The 16,398-nt window shown below is 33.8% G+C and overlaps 1 pseudogene; it reads right to left on the reverse strand.

The window, feature by feature from the left end:
• Positions 1-13,549: 13,549 nt before the first annotated feature.
• LOC147384348 (cytosolic sulfotransferase 15 pseudogene) lies at positions 13,550-14,861 on the reverse strand (annotated as a pseudogene).
• Between the last annotated feature and the right edge of the window lie 1,537 nt (positions 14,862-16,398).

Consider the following 16,398-nt stretch of genomic DNA (forward strand, 5'->3'; position numbering starts at 1 on the left):
TTTATTCAATTCACTCTGATCAGTCTTTTCCAAATTCATTCATTCTTTCCCAAAAGTCCTTCGTTCCTTTGCCAATTTTGCTCAGTTGCCGCTAAGAGTTATCTTGGATTTTGCTCAGTTTCCGCCAAGGGTTAACTTGGATTTTGCTCAGTTGCCGCCAAGGGTTATCTTGGATTTTGATCAGTTTCCACCAAGGGTTATCTTGGATTTTGCTCAGTTTCCGCCAAGGGTTAACTTGGATTTTGCTCAGATACCGCCGAGGGTTTTCTCGGAATTTTACTCAGTTACCACCGAGGGTTTTCTCGGAACTATGCTCAGATACCGCCGAGGGTTTTCTCGGAACTATGCTTAGATACCGCCGAGGGTTTTCTCGAAATTATGCTCAGATACCGCCGAGGGTTTTCTCGGAACTATGCTCAGATACCGCCGAGGGTTTTCTCGGAATTATGCTCAGATACCGCCGAGGGTTTTCTCGGAACTATGCTCAGATACCGCCGAGGGCTTTCTCGGAATTATGCTCAGATATCGCCGAGGGTTTTCTCGGAACTATGCTCAGATACCGCCGAGGGTTTTCTTGGAATTATGCTCAGATACCGCCGAGGGTTTTCTCGGAACTATGCTTAGATACCGCCGAGGGTTTTCTCGGAACTATGCTCAGATACCGCCGAGGGTTTTCTTGGAACTATGCTCAGATGCCGCCAAGGGTTTTCTTGGAATTATGCTCAGATACCGCCGAGGGTTTTCTCGGAACTACGCTCAGATACCGCCGAGGGTTTTCTCGGAACTATGCTCAGTTACCGCCGAAGGTTTTCTCGGAACTATGCTCAGGAACTATGCTCAGTTTATGCTCAGTTTATATTCAAATTATGCTCAGTTTATACTCATATTTTACTCAGTTTCACACAGTGCACACACTTGCACATTTACACTTTTTAGTCAGGGAGAATTCTTTAAAATTCAAGGATCTGACACTGTCAGTGAGAGTTTGCGCTCAAGGACCTGACAATCTTTTAATTCGGGGAGAACTTTACCCTCAAGGATCCGAACACCCCGACGAATTGCTAAATCAGGCTGCAAAATGAACTGTCACTAGCTTTGGCATTCGGATATCGCACTATCTACCAAAATAGATTTGCTATCTAGTTTGCTTCAACCCTCTGCCAAAGAGGGGCATCTGTAGACACCCCATTTTTGCATCCGCCTGATTAATCAACTCGTCAATCCAATTGCAATGATTCCCAATGATGGATGTGTATTCCATTGCTTTACTTTGTTACCAGAAATGTTTCAGAAATCCGGATGAGGTATCTCGAACTGACAAAACCTTAGAAACCAAGCTACGCTAGGAAAATACGACCCCAGAAACATAGAAATCATCACCTTGCAGACCAAAAAGAAGCTTCACGATGAAAATCACTAAAAATTACCAAATTACCAAAATACCCCTAACCTCAAAACAACCCTAGAGCCTACGTTACGTTTAGGAAAACCCATTCGAACACATGAAATGACAAATCGGAACCAAATAAATCATTTCACCAATTTTAACAGAATTTGACAAAATTACGAAAATACCCCTCATAAAGTTCATAACCATTTCACACAAAATTTTTTATAAATGACACAAACCAACATTCTCATTGAATTCCTTACGAAAAACCGATTCTAAAACATCTTAGAACATTAAAAACCGACTTGAAACGTGAAAAGTCCTCTCCGGGGGCAAAACGGTAATTTCACAATTTTCATAATTAAAAAATTTGAAATTAATAAATAAAAAATTAAATAATTAAAGTGAAACATTAATGAAATTAATTTAAAAATTTGAACCTAAAAAATCGATTAATCGGACTCTCAGCCAAAATTGTTGAGGGTTCGTGGGATATTTCTTTAAGGACCCCTCCATTTGGGGGTCCAAAGAATTAAAGAAATAATGGAGAGGGTTTTCCAAAAATCAAAGTAAATCAAGCAAGACTAAGGTCAATGCATTAAAGTCAATCAAGTGAGACTAAAGTCAAAATTAAAGTCAATTAAGCAAGACTGAAGTCAAAATATTAAAAGTCAATCAATTAAGACTAAAGTCAAAACATTAAAAGTCAATCAAATAAGACCAAAAGTCATAATAGAGATCTAATTAAATAATAACTCTATCTAATAGAGTTCTAACTAAAAAATAATTCTACCTAAAACAATTTGAATTAAAACACAATTCTACCTAAAACAAGTCTAACTAAAACACAACTCTAATTAAAAGATCTCTAATTAAACACTAACTCTATCCAAATCAACCCTAAAAAATATCTATAAATAGAGGTGCTTACACCCTATTTTCGTATCAGATAATAAACCCTAAGAGAAGTAGGTCTAGAAGCTCCCCTAGCCCCCCCATAAACCCTAGTTTTGGAGCCCCAACTCCTTAGCTAACATCCCTCCTTCAATTTTAGTCTAGAAAACACCCAAAAGCCTTCTCAAAACATCCCCAAATCCTCAACGAACTTGAAGAGTTCAGATTCAAAAACAAGGAGATACCTTGCCTCGGAGATCCGAAGTCAAATCCGGAAATAGAACGAAGCAAGGGAGCACGGTACAAGGAGCTCTTTTTGTCAGATCTGAGGGAACCAAGTCCTTGCCATCGGAAAGGTAAATTTTATTTTTATTTATTTTTTTATCTAGGTTTTAGCAATGTAATTTACTTGAGAATTTAGTAGAGACCGGCTTTGGCCGGGCGGGGTTGGTGCCTAACACCTTCCAACCCCGTAACTTGATCCCCGAATTCAGATTTTTTACGGTAGATTAGTTCCTTTTATCCATGTTAGAGTCAGTTTGGTTCCTAGACCACAATAACTAGGTGGCGACTCCCAAACCTCAAGGGTCAAAAGCGGGTCCGTGCACCCCGCGGATCGAGGGCGCTTTCACCATCATGTTTTTGTTTTGCTTCTTAATTCACTTTTGATCCATGTTCTTGATTCAATTACATTTGATTAAAGGAAGTTATCCAATCTATGATGGTTGTGTAGGTAATTTTAAGACAAAATGTTTTTCAAGATTTAATGACTCTTTTGTAATTTTTTTTAATTGTTTTGCTCTAGAATAATTAATCTTTTAATTAATTTGAGATACAAATCTCTTGATTGAGAGCTTCCACTCTTTTGCAACTCAGTAATTTAGCTATCAATGACACTGGTTGAAGATAGTTATCCAATCTCTGATAGTTTTGGAGGTAATTTTAACTTAAAGGTATTTTAAGTTCTAAAGGTATTTTATTTTTTATTGAACGATTTTATTTTCTTCTAATAGAAGATGAAAGGAAAAATTGAATCTTTATTACTCTTCTAAATGAAATTAGACAAAAATGCAACTTAAAAATGAGTTCTTTAGTACATTATATGAACTTCTTTGATTTTTTATTTTGGGTCAATCATAGATATACACTGTTTTGAATTAATTTTTTTTATTTAATGTTTTTTTGAAATATAGGATATGGAAGATCATATAGTCATTTGAGGGTTATCGTCAAAAGATAAGGGAAAAAGAAAAAGAATTGGGTGAGGTAGAAGAGAGTCCACTAAAGGAAGGAATGGATGGAGATGATATAACATCGAAAATCCGAATGAAGTTCAATTCTTTGGAAGATACTTATGTTTTTTATAATATCTATGCTCGAAAAATAGGATTTGGTATCAAAATTAGAAGCACTTGACGTGAAGAAGGAGCAGTGACAAAATGTCTCTTCCCATGTGTTAAGGAAGGTAAAGTTAATGTAAACGAGATGCAAATGATCATTGAGATTTGAAAGCTAATTCAACAAAAATGTCATCAAGAGTTAGATGTAAAGATAGAGTTAATGCAAGAAGAGATATAGATGGTATGTGGTATTTAACAAAGGTCTCGAACATAATCATATGGTTAGTCCAACAAAGTCAAGATTTTATAAGAGCAACAAAAAATTGAATGAGCGGGTAAATTTTTTTTTTAATTAAACGATAGTGTAGGGATACCTGTATGCAAATCATTTCTTTCATTTGCTACTCAAGTAGGGGGCATTGAAAATTTGTCATTTGGTGAAAAAGAAGCTAGAAATTATGTTGAAAGTGCAAAACGTTTGAGGCTTGATGAAGGTGATGCTGAAGCGATACGCCACTATTTTATGCGCATGCAAAGACATAATTCAAACTTTTACCATTTGATGAACATTGATGGTGAGGGGCATTTAAAGCATGTATTTTGGGTGGATGCAAGACCCAAAATGGACTGCTTTTTACATGTAAAGTAAGAGAAAGGATGACAATTGGGCGGATTAGTGAGTCCATCATGAAGAAGTTTGAAGTTTTTTTCAATGTAGAAAAAAGTAGAGGTGCAATGTATATGTCACTCATTTGAGTTTCGAGGTATTTTATGCAATCATGCAATATGTGTTCTTGATGATAATAATGTCACAAAGCTTTCGTCTCAATACATTGTAGAACGATAGAGAAAGGACTTCAAGTGTTTGCATGGCCTCAAGCGCTCTAATGAAGTTGGTAGGTTTATATGTGACCTAATGGATCGTTAATGTAATGACCTGAAAATCCTAAAATGTATCTCGAGGAAAGAATTTTAGATCCATGCATTGATTTAAAAGTATAAATTCTTAATTTTTAATATTTGAGACAAATTAACTTCACCAATAGATTTAAATGGATCGAGAAACATACTTTAGCCTGTAAGCATGTCTAAATCTGAAGTCGATTGAAAAAGTTATCAAATCCTCAAGTTTTACATTAGATATTTTTCCAATAGGTAAACGACACTTTAGAGATGTAATTTGAGAAAATCGATTATACCATTAGATTCATATCAAAAAATCACTCGAAACAGAGTATAAGTTTGTCAAATTCGACATTCGAAAAAAATAATTCCAAAAATGACAAGTTTGTCCCAAGTTAAGTTATATAAATATCTTAATTCTATTAGAAAAATCAAAAATTTTTTATTCTCCTCTCCAAACAAATCTCAATTTTTTTTCCTCGAAATTTGAAACTTAGATATACGCCAAACAAGAATGATCCGAGCTTAGCGGTAAGAAGGAAAGTTGTTCCTCTCCCGAGGGTTATGCGTGAACGCAAAGAAATTCGATTTTCGTCGGAAGAAAAATTTGGAGATTGGTCGGAAGCGATTTTAAACTTCGTTCAACCGTTGAATATAGCTTGAGGTAGGTTGTCTTCCCTTCTACCTTCTAGTTATGCGATAATTTCATAGAAAGTTCATGTGATCGTCGATAAATCGATTGTTTCATTAAGTTTATACATATTTGTACGATTTGAATCATGTTTGCATGCTTATTTATAATTGGTTTTAGTTCATTTGATGTAATATAAGTATTTTATAATTGGTATAATATTTGGATCGATTTTGGTTAAGTTTCAATGAAAAGTCAGCAATTTGAAAAGTATCCGAATGTTAAGTTTGGTTCTAATTTTTTTTTTGTTACTTTCATATAGTATGTATGCCCATTTCCTACCTTTATTTCATTGAAAACAGTTAAGTATTACTTTAAATTCTTTAATAAATAAATAAATAAATAATCCATTTTCAATTTTGATTTTGAAAAATTATTTTTTCAACACTTAGCTAAATTTTCATAGATTTCCAGCTTTTATGTCTTATGATTTTATCTTTATTTTCGAGTCTTTCGATTCAACCAAAACCATCGAATGGAATTAGTTGATGCTTTATGAATTTTGAATTACTTTAAAAGTGAAATTACTTTGATAGATATATATGAAATTAGATGATAGATTGATTGATTTAATTGATGGATGGATAGAGAGAACGTATGTTCTCAACTAATTGATGAGACAGTGCCTCCAGTTCTATGTAGTGGTCATGTCACGTAAAACGTGATAGATAGATAGATGAATGAGATGGTTGATGGATGAAAATGATAGATAACTGTCACTGGAGGACACTACCAGACTTTATTTGTATTTTCGATTAAAAGAAATGATATATTATATACAAAATAAATTATTTTATTTACTAGTAAAGGTTTGTGGAAAACCTAAAGAATGGCGCGTTACTGTGTATCCGGAAGCGGCGAGTCAATCTAAGATAGCGCTAGATGTCATATGCTCTTCGGTAGTATAGGATACCTTAAAGCATATTACAACTTATGAAATCCGAGAATTTCTCCTACTTATTTCCTGGGGAACGTTGTATGTAAAGACGGTCTCTGTATAGTGTAGAGCTAGGTGGGGTTTACATGCATTGCCTTTTAATAGGCTTCGACGCGAAGGGTCTCCTGGGCTAGTTAGTGATCACTTTTAGTCTGTAGTCGTCAAACGGTCGACCTCACTGTTAGTTGAACTCAGTATTGGGTTCTTGGTCAACGACCAGTCTGAGCCGGATAAATAGTCATCCAACTATAGTATGCTAGAGCGGCTACAAAATCAGATTATAACGATGGGATTCCACATCGGATTGGAAGACTGGAATAAAGAATTGCCATAGCTGGGCTGTTATATCGGCGTGTTCCTCTACTCTCTTATTGATTACACCACCGTGTTCTTATTATGTATATTTTCCTTATTTTGTAATGATTGATAGATGTTTTCATTTAAAAGATGCATATGCTACTTTAAATTATTGAAAATGATAGATTAAAATTATTATAACTGTTTATTGAATATGTTTAGACATTTATTGTATGTTACATTATGAAAATTTGCATCATTTAATTGTTCTGATGATTACTCGTGCATGTATGACTTGCTGTTACAACGACGTTCATCCTGCTGAGTAACATTCCCTTGTTACTCACCTTATCCTTCACATTTCAGATTATTCAACTCTTGAGGAGCTGTTATTTGAGGAGTCTTTTGAGGAGGTCCTCGAGGAAGATCAGATTGATGTCTTGTCACCGTCATGTCTTTGATGACTAGTAGAGGATCCTAGCGGTTTTTGATTGTAGATAAAAAACATGTTAGTCTTAAAATTTTTTTGTAATTCCATATATTATGAGACTGAGGACTTGGATGATATCAGTGTTTGATGATTGTTTTCCGCTTACTCTAGACTTTCATATAGATGTTAGTTAAATGTTTATTCCGCTGCGTATATATTTTTTTTCCATAAGTATTATAACTTGTGAATATTCTAGAAGGTTGTGTGATTGATTACCTAACACCTCGAAAATAGCAGTTTACATTAAATATTATTACTTGTAAGTCACTCAGACCTATCAGAAAACTTTTGGGGTGAAGCCTTGAAAATAGCAGTTTACATTCTCAATAGAGTTCTTCGCAAAGCAGCTCCAAAAATTCTTTTCAAGTTATGGACTGGTAGGAAACCAAGCTTTGGCCATCTTCATGTTTAGGGGTGCATTGTCGAAGCAAAGCTGTACAATCCAAATTAGAAAAAACTTGATCATCGAATAACAACTTGTCACTTTCATGATTATCCCGAGAGGTCGAAGGGTTATAGGTTTTTCTGTTCGTCAAGACATATGGAGATTATTAAAACCAAACGTGAAAGGTTTCTTGAATATGATCAAAATAGTGGAAGTGAAAAACGAAGGAAGATTATATTTGAAGAGAAACGTAGTGATCCACCAATATGTTTTATTCTGCAACCTTTACCTTATTTGGTGGCATCACCTATCCCTACAATCGCTGTAGAAGATGCAGCAATTCAATCATAACCCAATCCCCAAGCGGTGGTGGTTCCAATTCCACAACCAATCATTCCCATTAGGAGGTCTACCCGAGAATGCAGACCCGTTATTACATATGATTATGAGATATACTTTCAGGAAAGATATGCTATCAAAGGTGATGTAAATGATCCTTCAACATTCAAAGAAGTAATTGACTCAAATGAATCTCAATTCTAGCAGGAACCTATGAAAGAAGAATTGAGATCAATGGAAAATAATGAAGTATGGGAACTAACGACGCTTCTAAAAGGTCGTAAGATAATATAATGCAAATGAATTTTCAAAACTAAAAGGGATTCAAAAGATAAGGTCCAGAGGTTCAAAGTAAGACTTATAACGAAGGTTTTAAAGCAAAAGCCAGGTATTGACTTCAGTGAAATTTATTATCCAATTTCTTCTAAAGATTCACTAAGGATCATCTTGGTGATAGTGGCACACTATAATTTACATTAGATGGATATAAAAACTATTTTTTTGAATGGTGAACTGGATGAGGAGATTTACATGGCACAACCTGATGGTTTTAAAGTTGATAAAAGAGAACATCTTGTTTACAAGTTGAAAATATCAATTTAGGGGTTGAAACAAGCATCAAGATAGTGGTATTTGAAATTTGATCAAGTTGTAACCAGATACAGATTTAAAGAAAATATCGTCGACAAGTGCATATATCTCAAGATTAGTAGGAGCCGATTCATCATTCTTGTACTTTATGTTGATGATATATTACTGGCAAGTAATATTTTTCATCTCTTGTGTGATATAAAGTCTTTTCTATCAAAAAATTTTGATATGAAAGATATGGGGGATGCTCAATATGTTCTAGGAATTAAAATTCACAGAGATAGACAAGCTGGGTTTTTGGGTTTGTCACTGAAGGCATACATTGAAAGGGTACTCAAAAGATTTGGTATGGATAAATGTACTTCTGGTAAGGCTCCTATGGTAAAAGGAGATGTATTTAGCCAAGATCAATGTATCAAGAACAAGTTTGAGAAGATAGAGGTCGATGCATCAAAGTATGCTTTAGCAGTCGATAGTCTTATGTATGCAATGATTTACATCCGACCAGATATCAGTTACATCGTTGGTATGCTTGGGAGATATCAACAGAACCTCAGCATTGCTTATTGGAGAGTAGTAAAGAAAGTACTTCGGTATTTGTAGAGAACAAAAGATTTTATATTAGTATACAGAAGATCGAGTGAGCTTCAAGTTGTTAGTTATTCTGATGCAGATCATGCTGGATGTCGTAATAACTTGAAGTCTACTTTAGGTTATATTTTCATGCTTGGGCATGGAACTATCTCATGGAGAAGCTCAAAACAAACCATTCTGACAGATTCGACCATGTATTCAAAGTTTATTGGATGTTATAAAGCAACCTGTTAAGTAGTTTGGTTAAAGAATTTTATCGATGAATTCACGATTATGGATTCTATTGATAGATCTATTGTTATCTATTGTGATAACAAGGCTGCTATTGATTTTGCAAAGAATGAAAGAGTGACTAGAGTAAACAAGCACATCGAAATAAAGTATCTTTAAGTATGTTAAAAGGTCCGTGACTAATTGATCAAGATTGTCAAGATAGATTCTAATAATATGATAGCTTCCTTCTCACAAAAGGACTCCCGTCAAAGATTTTCAAGGAATACGTGACTCGTAAGGGAGTTATCATGTCCTTTATTCATGTTATTTAAATATTAAGTTTATTTTATACTTGTTTTGATTTATTTATACTCTTGACAGACTATTTATTGCTACTTAAAGAAATTGATTATGACTAGTCATTATTTATATATTATTGTGTACATATGTTATTTTTGCCTGTGAGTAGATGTACTTGTAAAGTGTTAAAAATACTTGGATTAGACGTGAATTGGCATCATGTTGATGAAGTCTTCATTCTAGATAGAAAGGTGATGAAATATCACATAGTTGGTAGCTAGTAAGATATCAGAATAACATACGATGAGTATGAAGTTGGATATCTAGGGAATGTACATATAGACTACATTGAGGAGTGTACATTGCTCTAATATCATAAAGAAAGTTCATGTAAAGGTAAACTTCTAAATTTATTGATGGGACTAGTTTTGAGACCATGGAACTGTCTTAGGACCGAAAAATGAACGCTTTGTTACATCTATGATCCATTATTAATAGTATCTTTAAATGAAGGTGACAGTTAAAGATTATCTAAATTATTTTGAACAATTAATTTTCAAAAGAGTGCACTCGATTATTCACAAGGTAACAATCCAGAAAGTCGTTTAAAACAAAATGTATATGTGAAGGCCAAGTGGGAGATTATTGAAATTTTTTTTTATTATTAGTATTTTCATTATTAAAATTTTTGTGTGGTCTTTTTACATATACAAATTTTTATATAAATACTATATTGTAATTTGTTCAAAACATTAAGGATAAAATTGGAAATCATGCAAGTGGTCTAGCATTGGTTACCAACATCAAATATGATGGGTTAGTGAACATCCTATCAAAATTTAAATGGTATTCACCTAATACTAGAATTCTACGATGGGTAGAAAATCTAATATCCTCTTTTATAAATAGGTGGTCGTCCCCCTTCCATACACACAGATTATTCTATTATTGAGATAGAGGTTTCCATCACCAAAAATGTAGGCAGAGTTGAGGTAGTGCACTTATTCTTCGTAAATCAAAATCAACATATTTTCGCTGATAATCGAAAAAGTAAATCCAGGTATTTTACAATAATTACTTTTCGATTCGATTATTTTATTGTTTGTTCAAGATCAAATCCTAGATCCATGTCTATTGTATTCATAGTTTTTATGAACAGAACCTAGCTAACTCATTTATTAATGAAAACCACTTTTATTTTCCCTTTAAAACTTTCTCCTACCAAAGAAATCAAGAATCCTTGCATTAGTTTTCATAGTAATTATAATTGCAACAAGAGCCAAACTCATTTATTAATGAAAACCACTTTCCTTTTTTAAGATTTGAAATCTTACAAAGGGTGGTTAGTACATGGTGAATGTTAAATTTCATCGGTGAACAAGATGACTCGCTCAAGTCATATTGATTTCATTCAAGAATAAAATGGAATTCCAACATCAATCATTCTGCATATTGTCTCGTGTGACAATTGATTTGGTTCGAATGATATTTTGAAAATCTCAATCAAATCAATTCATCTTGTATTAATATATTAGAGTAGACTGAAGTCAAGTGCATGGGCTTGGGCGAATATTTAAAATATTATATGTTTCTAAATTAATGACATTGCCCAACTTGAGTTTCGTCTTCTCCCATTAACCAATGAGAAATGACTTTAATATCCTTCTCCTTAGTTTCTAATATTAAATTGCGTCATCAAAATTCGTCATCTTCAACCTACTCAACCTTACCATTAGCTAGTGTCCTTCTCAGAAGAACATTGTGGCTTCCCCCTTGTACATGTCCAAAACTTATTGAGCTCAACTTTGAAGTAGGTACGTTGCTTTAGAATTTTGAAGAAACCCTCCTCATTACATGATATGTGCCATTTTGAATTTATTTCATGCCCTACATTTCGTCAAAATTTGGAATACCTCTTTGAAAATGTAACGTGTAATCAATGGAGACGGTTTCTTCAAAATTTTGAAGCGGCTTCAACATTTTTTCCAAACTTATTGGCTAAGAGGCCTTCAATATTTTGTTTAGTAATTAATCGTACAACCCATTAATGCTCAATAATGGAGGTTAAAAGTTTGACAACAAGCAACTCACCAACCCAGTCAGGGTTAGCTGAGATGGTAACGAGCGACTAGATTTGCTCACCAGGTCATGTCTTCGAATATCTACATGCCTCTCCACAAATATGTGCCTACTTAAATACCGTAACACATGGTGTTCGATGGTGCTTGTGGCCCCAAGTAATTCACCAGTGCATATGTCGTTAACAACATTTTAGTTTGGTTTAAAAAATTGTGGGATGCACGTTAATACCTCAGTTAGTCAATTACCCAAACATTGGACAAATTCAATGGAGTACGGATTCTCTTGTCTGTGTACACCAACCACAATTAATATCAATAGTTGGTGCTGATGGAGCATAACATATTTGGAGAAAAACATTATGACATTGGTAGTATTGGTGGAAGATACGTGAGTGTTTAATAGTATAAGAACAACATCCAACGGTTGGGATTTTATGTGTATTTTGATAATATATATCTTGACGATAATTATCTTGTGAATATATAATTGAGAAATTCTCCAAAACGTGATCAACTTTTGATGGAATTCCATTTTTAGCTCATTGTTTATTTTAGGGAAAATTATTAATATATAAATTAATTATTATTAAAAAATAATATTTTTTTCAAATTTATCAAAAATAATAATAAACCAACGGTTGAATCGCTGATTTTCAACTTGAAGAAATTACCCTTGTGAAAACCGACAATCCAACCATCGATTTTCATATATTATTTTTTTACTAATTATATATTAATATTAATTTTTTAATAATTTATTGATAAATTATTATAATTATTTTTTAATAATATTAATATTATTCCTGAAAATTATTATTATTATTATTATTAATTTTTGATAAATTCACTATATTATTCCGAATAATTTTCTATATTATTTTTTATAATAATTTTTTAAAAGTTATTTATTTTATAATTATTAAAAATAAGGAAAAATATAATATTATTTAATAATATTACAAAATAAAAAATTGAAAAATTATTTTGAAGAAACCCTCATCATTACAAGATTTGTGGCATTTAAATTTATTTCATGTTTAAAAGTTTGACAGCAACAACTCACCGGTGCACATGCACATTAAGAACGTGGATAGAAACATTCTACACATTCACCTCAATACGAACTCTCTTTTCAGTGTGACCTTGACATTGCTCACATGAGTACGAACTCTCTTGTTCAAATAATGATTTCTTGACCAGAAAATCTTCACTCGATAAATACTCGGATGACGTGGGACGGACATAGAATCATAGATCATTTCGTTAGGATACTCTCTTGGCATCTCCATAAAATATTTTTAATTGTGTATCCGAGAAAAAAATCTGTGATCCCATGTTCATACCACGTCATCCAAGTCTTTACTGAGTAAATACTTTCTTGTCCGTATCAACAATCCTCATATTCACATGTGTACGGATTCTCTTGTCAGTGTATACCACATGCATTGCTCACATGAGTACGGACTAGTCATGTGCAAGATTATTATTGTCATTAATTACATATACATCTTTCCTCTTGTGATCTGCATTCATTTATCTTACTTTAATTTATAGAAAAATGTAGAATTTGATGAGTTCCCATTGAAGCTTTGTGGTTTATGTTTTATTTTTTTTAAAATTTAGATTTTGGTAGAAATAAAGGGATGATGATGCATGAGATCGAGAAGAGACGATTGAATAATTACTTCTTACCTATGGTGGTATGGTTAGATAGTTATTTTCTTTTAATAATTAATGCTAAGGGTGCATGGGACTAAGGTTTTAGTTGGAGTTGTATTAACATGTTTTAAATGGTGTTGCTTTTGTTTTAGATTTGAAAAATAATGATGATCATGGATCTATCGATTAAATAAATATTTTTTTTAACTCACCTTGACTCTTGGGTCACTAATAATAAGTCATGGATAATGAGTATGATAGTGGATCCAGAATTCGAGGCGTGAATGGACCAATAAACAATGAGTGCTGATTTTCTAACTAGAAAGTCTTCACTCGGTTGACTTGGCACGGACATGAAATCATAAATCTTATTCCTCGGGATACACAACTGCACATTTCATAAAAGATGTATTTATTATGAGAAAAAAGATCTATGGTTCCATATCCATGTCAAGTCAACTGATGATCATGATCGATCGAGTGAAGACTTTCTAGTTAGAAAACCATTATTCATGGAATATGGGGATTGTTGAAATAGATCAAAACTGATTCATAGTCACTATTGATGGATGATGATCATAAATAAATGAATACAAGATTTGAACATGTCATAAATCAAATCAATCATCGGTTTCCATTCAAGCTAAATAGTTTTGAATATCAAACCAGAGTTGCATAGCTTTTGTTCCATGACCTTTTCGAATTGTTCAACCATCGAAGGCGTCAAATGGTTCACCCAATCTCCCACAGCTCCTCTCCTAAAGTAAGTATTATTTTCGATCAAATAATTATTTTTTCCAGTTTTGTTCACCTCCAAATTGGATAACTTCTCAAAGCTACACATTCTTGTTATTTGGTCTATCACCCCATCCTTTTCTTCCTCGATAGAGAAAGGACAGCCCAAGTATTCTGCCACCCTCTTTAATTGTGAGGTGGTGTCTTCCTTCATTTCTTCGTACTTCAAAAACAACACTTTCTTAGGCCTCTCTAAGCTCTCTTTCCAATATCCCAACACATGTTCCCAGAAGGGTCCAAACCCTGAAGCTCCTTTGCAAAACAATTCAAGAGCTTCGTCCAGTGAAAGTTCCCCATGACATCGTGGTCTTAAGTTGCTCATGAACTGCCAAAGGGAGATGAAGGTATCTTTTGGATTCCTACATAGATATAATATTCGACAATTCGAGTTCTTGATCGATCCCAGCAATGGTGTGTAAGGCATGTGTGTGGCAAATAGCCTTGGAGATGGAAGGTTGGAAAGGTTAAAAAACTGGTTGTTACCATAGATATTAAACTCCAAGAAAGGTATGAGATCATGAGGATTAGTAGTAAGCAAGGGATGGTTATCAGAATTAATAGTGTAGCAAGAACGGTTCATTACAGCAAAAACAAGGGATTTCAACCACGTTGTACCTGATTTGGGAGTGGTGACTACTACTACATCAGTATCGCGTGCTTGGAAGTGTTGTTGAATGTGCATTGCTCCTTGTAGTGCCTTAGGAGGATACCAGAAGCCTTGGTACTGATAGAGAGGATAAGGTTCCCATCCTCTCTCTATGGGAAGGGATAGAAGTAGTTCCTTAAACTCTTGGCTTAGTCCTTCTTCTCCAAGGGGAGAAGCCATAGGATAACTAGTACAAAACCAAGGGACTGTATTAGACCTTAGAAGAGTTGAGACCTATTAATAAAGAGTAAGGCAGTGTGATTACTGTAGTAAAATAAATCTTACTAGGTTCGTGTATGTGGCCCATGTACACTGTCATGTAACGCTTGCCAAATAATACCTCAAATCTCTAGGATTTATTTCGTAGATCTGATTTGAAAATAAAAATATATTTTTTTCTCGATCTAAGGTTTGAAAATGCATGACTACTACCGAATTTTCAAATTTAAAATTGAAATTCAACGGTTGAAAATAACTTTTAAATTTGTTTGCAAGTTTTTAAAATCTTTTGATCTATTATTACAATTATGTTCCTGTGGTATCCAATCATGGTTATCGATGCCACATTGATTGGTAACCACGTATATTTGACAAGCCACACATTTAAGTAGAGAGATCAGACTCATAATGAGAAAAGTTGTTGATTTCGAACATAACACATGGTGCAGGGCTACACCATGTGCATGGGGCCACCGAGCCATCAATAAATATATCAAAATCACATTCCTAACTAACTTAAAATGCAAAACAAGGGCTTAGCTCATTCGTGGTCGAAACAAATCCTCGTGATTTATTTTGGAACTGAAGGTTTTGTTTTGACGGTAGATGAGCCTTATTTTCTCTGACATGTGTACTGGGGAGTCGGTCAGCTATTAAAGTCCTGCCTCCGTTATATACATTGGTTGGAACCACTCAGCCATTTCCCACTCTTAGTGACCAAATCATAGATAGTGAGATTTATTAAAGGTAAGTGTTAAAGGCACTCCAATTATTATCAAGGGCATCTAACACTATAACCAAATTATTTTATCTTATATGGGTTAAATTATTTTGTGTCCTATAAAAAATCAACTCATTCCAAAACTTTTAACCTATATAAGACAAAAAAAATTGACTATTGTGAAGGACGCCCTTGCTAATAATTGGGGTGTCTTAACACTAGCCTAGTATACATGGCTCTTACAGCCTACTCGCATTTTCCCTTAACCGTGGGGCTTGAATAGCCCGTGAAACTTTGTCCTCTGTACACACAAATTTGTCCTCCCACATGGTAAAGTTGAACTTCAACCTTGTTTCACTCATTTGGATCTCCCACATCAGGTTAGAAAATCTTTTATGGGAAATTTCTTGAATTTCCCAGTTATTAATGTGAAATAGGGGGTATGCCCTTGAGTTCTTCTGTATTATAATTTATCTATAATTAAAAATCTTGTTTTCTTAGCTACACAAAAAAAAAAAAAAGACAAATTATTAACTTGAATAAGATACAAGAAATATAAATTCTTGGGGTGATTTAATGATGCGTTTAAAGAAATGCCTTATAAAACAAGAAGTGGGAACAATAAGATGATGTTTAGGTCTAACATATTAATTCCATCAGAACTCCTCATCAATTTATCCTTGGGAAATTTATGTACCTCTTGAAAATATCAAATCCTTTATTAATAAGAGAGATGACTTCTTGTAGCATTCTTTGTGATCGGGTCGCAAGGAATATTTCTATAAATAGCTTTCCATGCACATGACATCCAATTATTTTTTGAAGTTGAACAAAAAAAAAATTACTTAAGATTTCACTTTTGGATTCGATTAGCTTGAAGAAGTGGTAGGACCAGTTTGGACCAACTCGATAT

The sequence above is a fragment of the Akebia trifoliata genome, chromosome 15, assembly GCF_017979445.1.
Source record: "Akebia trifoliata isolate Shusen 1 chromosome 15, ASM1797944v1, whole genome shotgun sequence".
Classification (NCBI taxonomy): Eukaryota; Viridiplantae; Streptophyta; class Magnoliopsida; order Ranunculales; family Lardizabalaceae; genus Akebia; species Akebia trifoliata.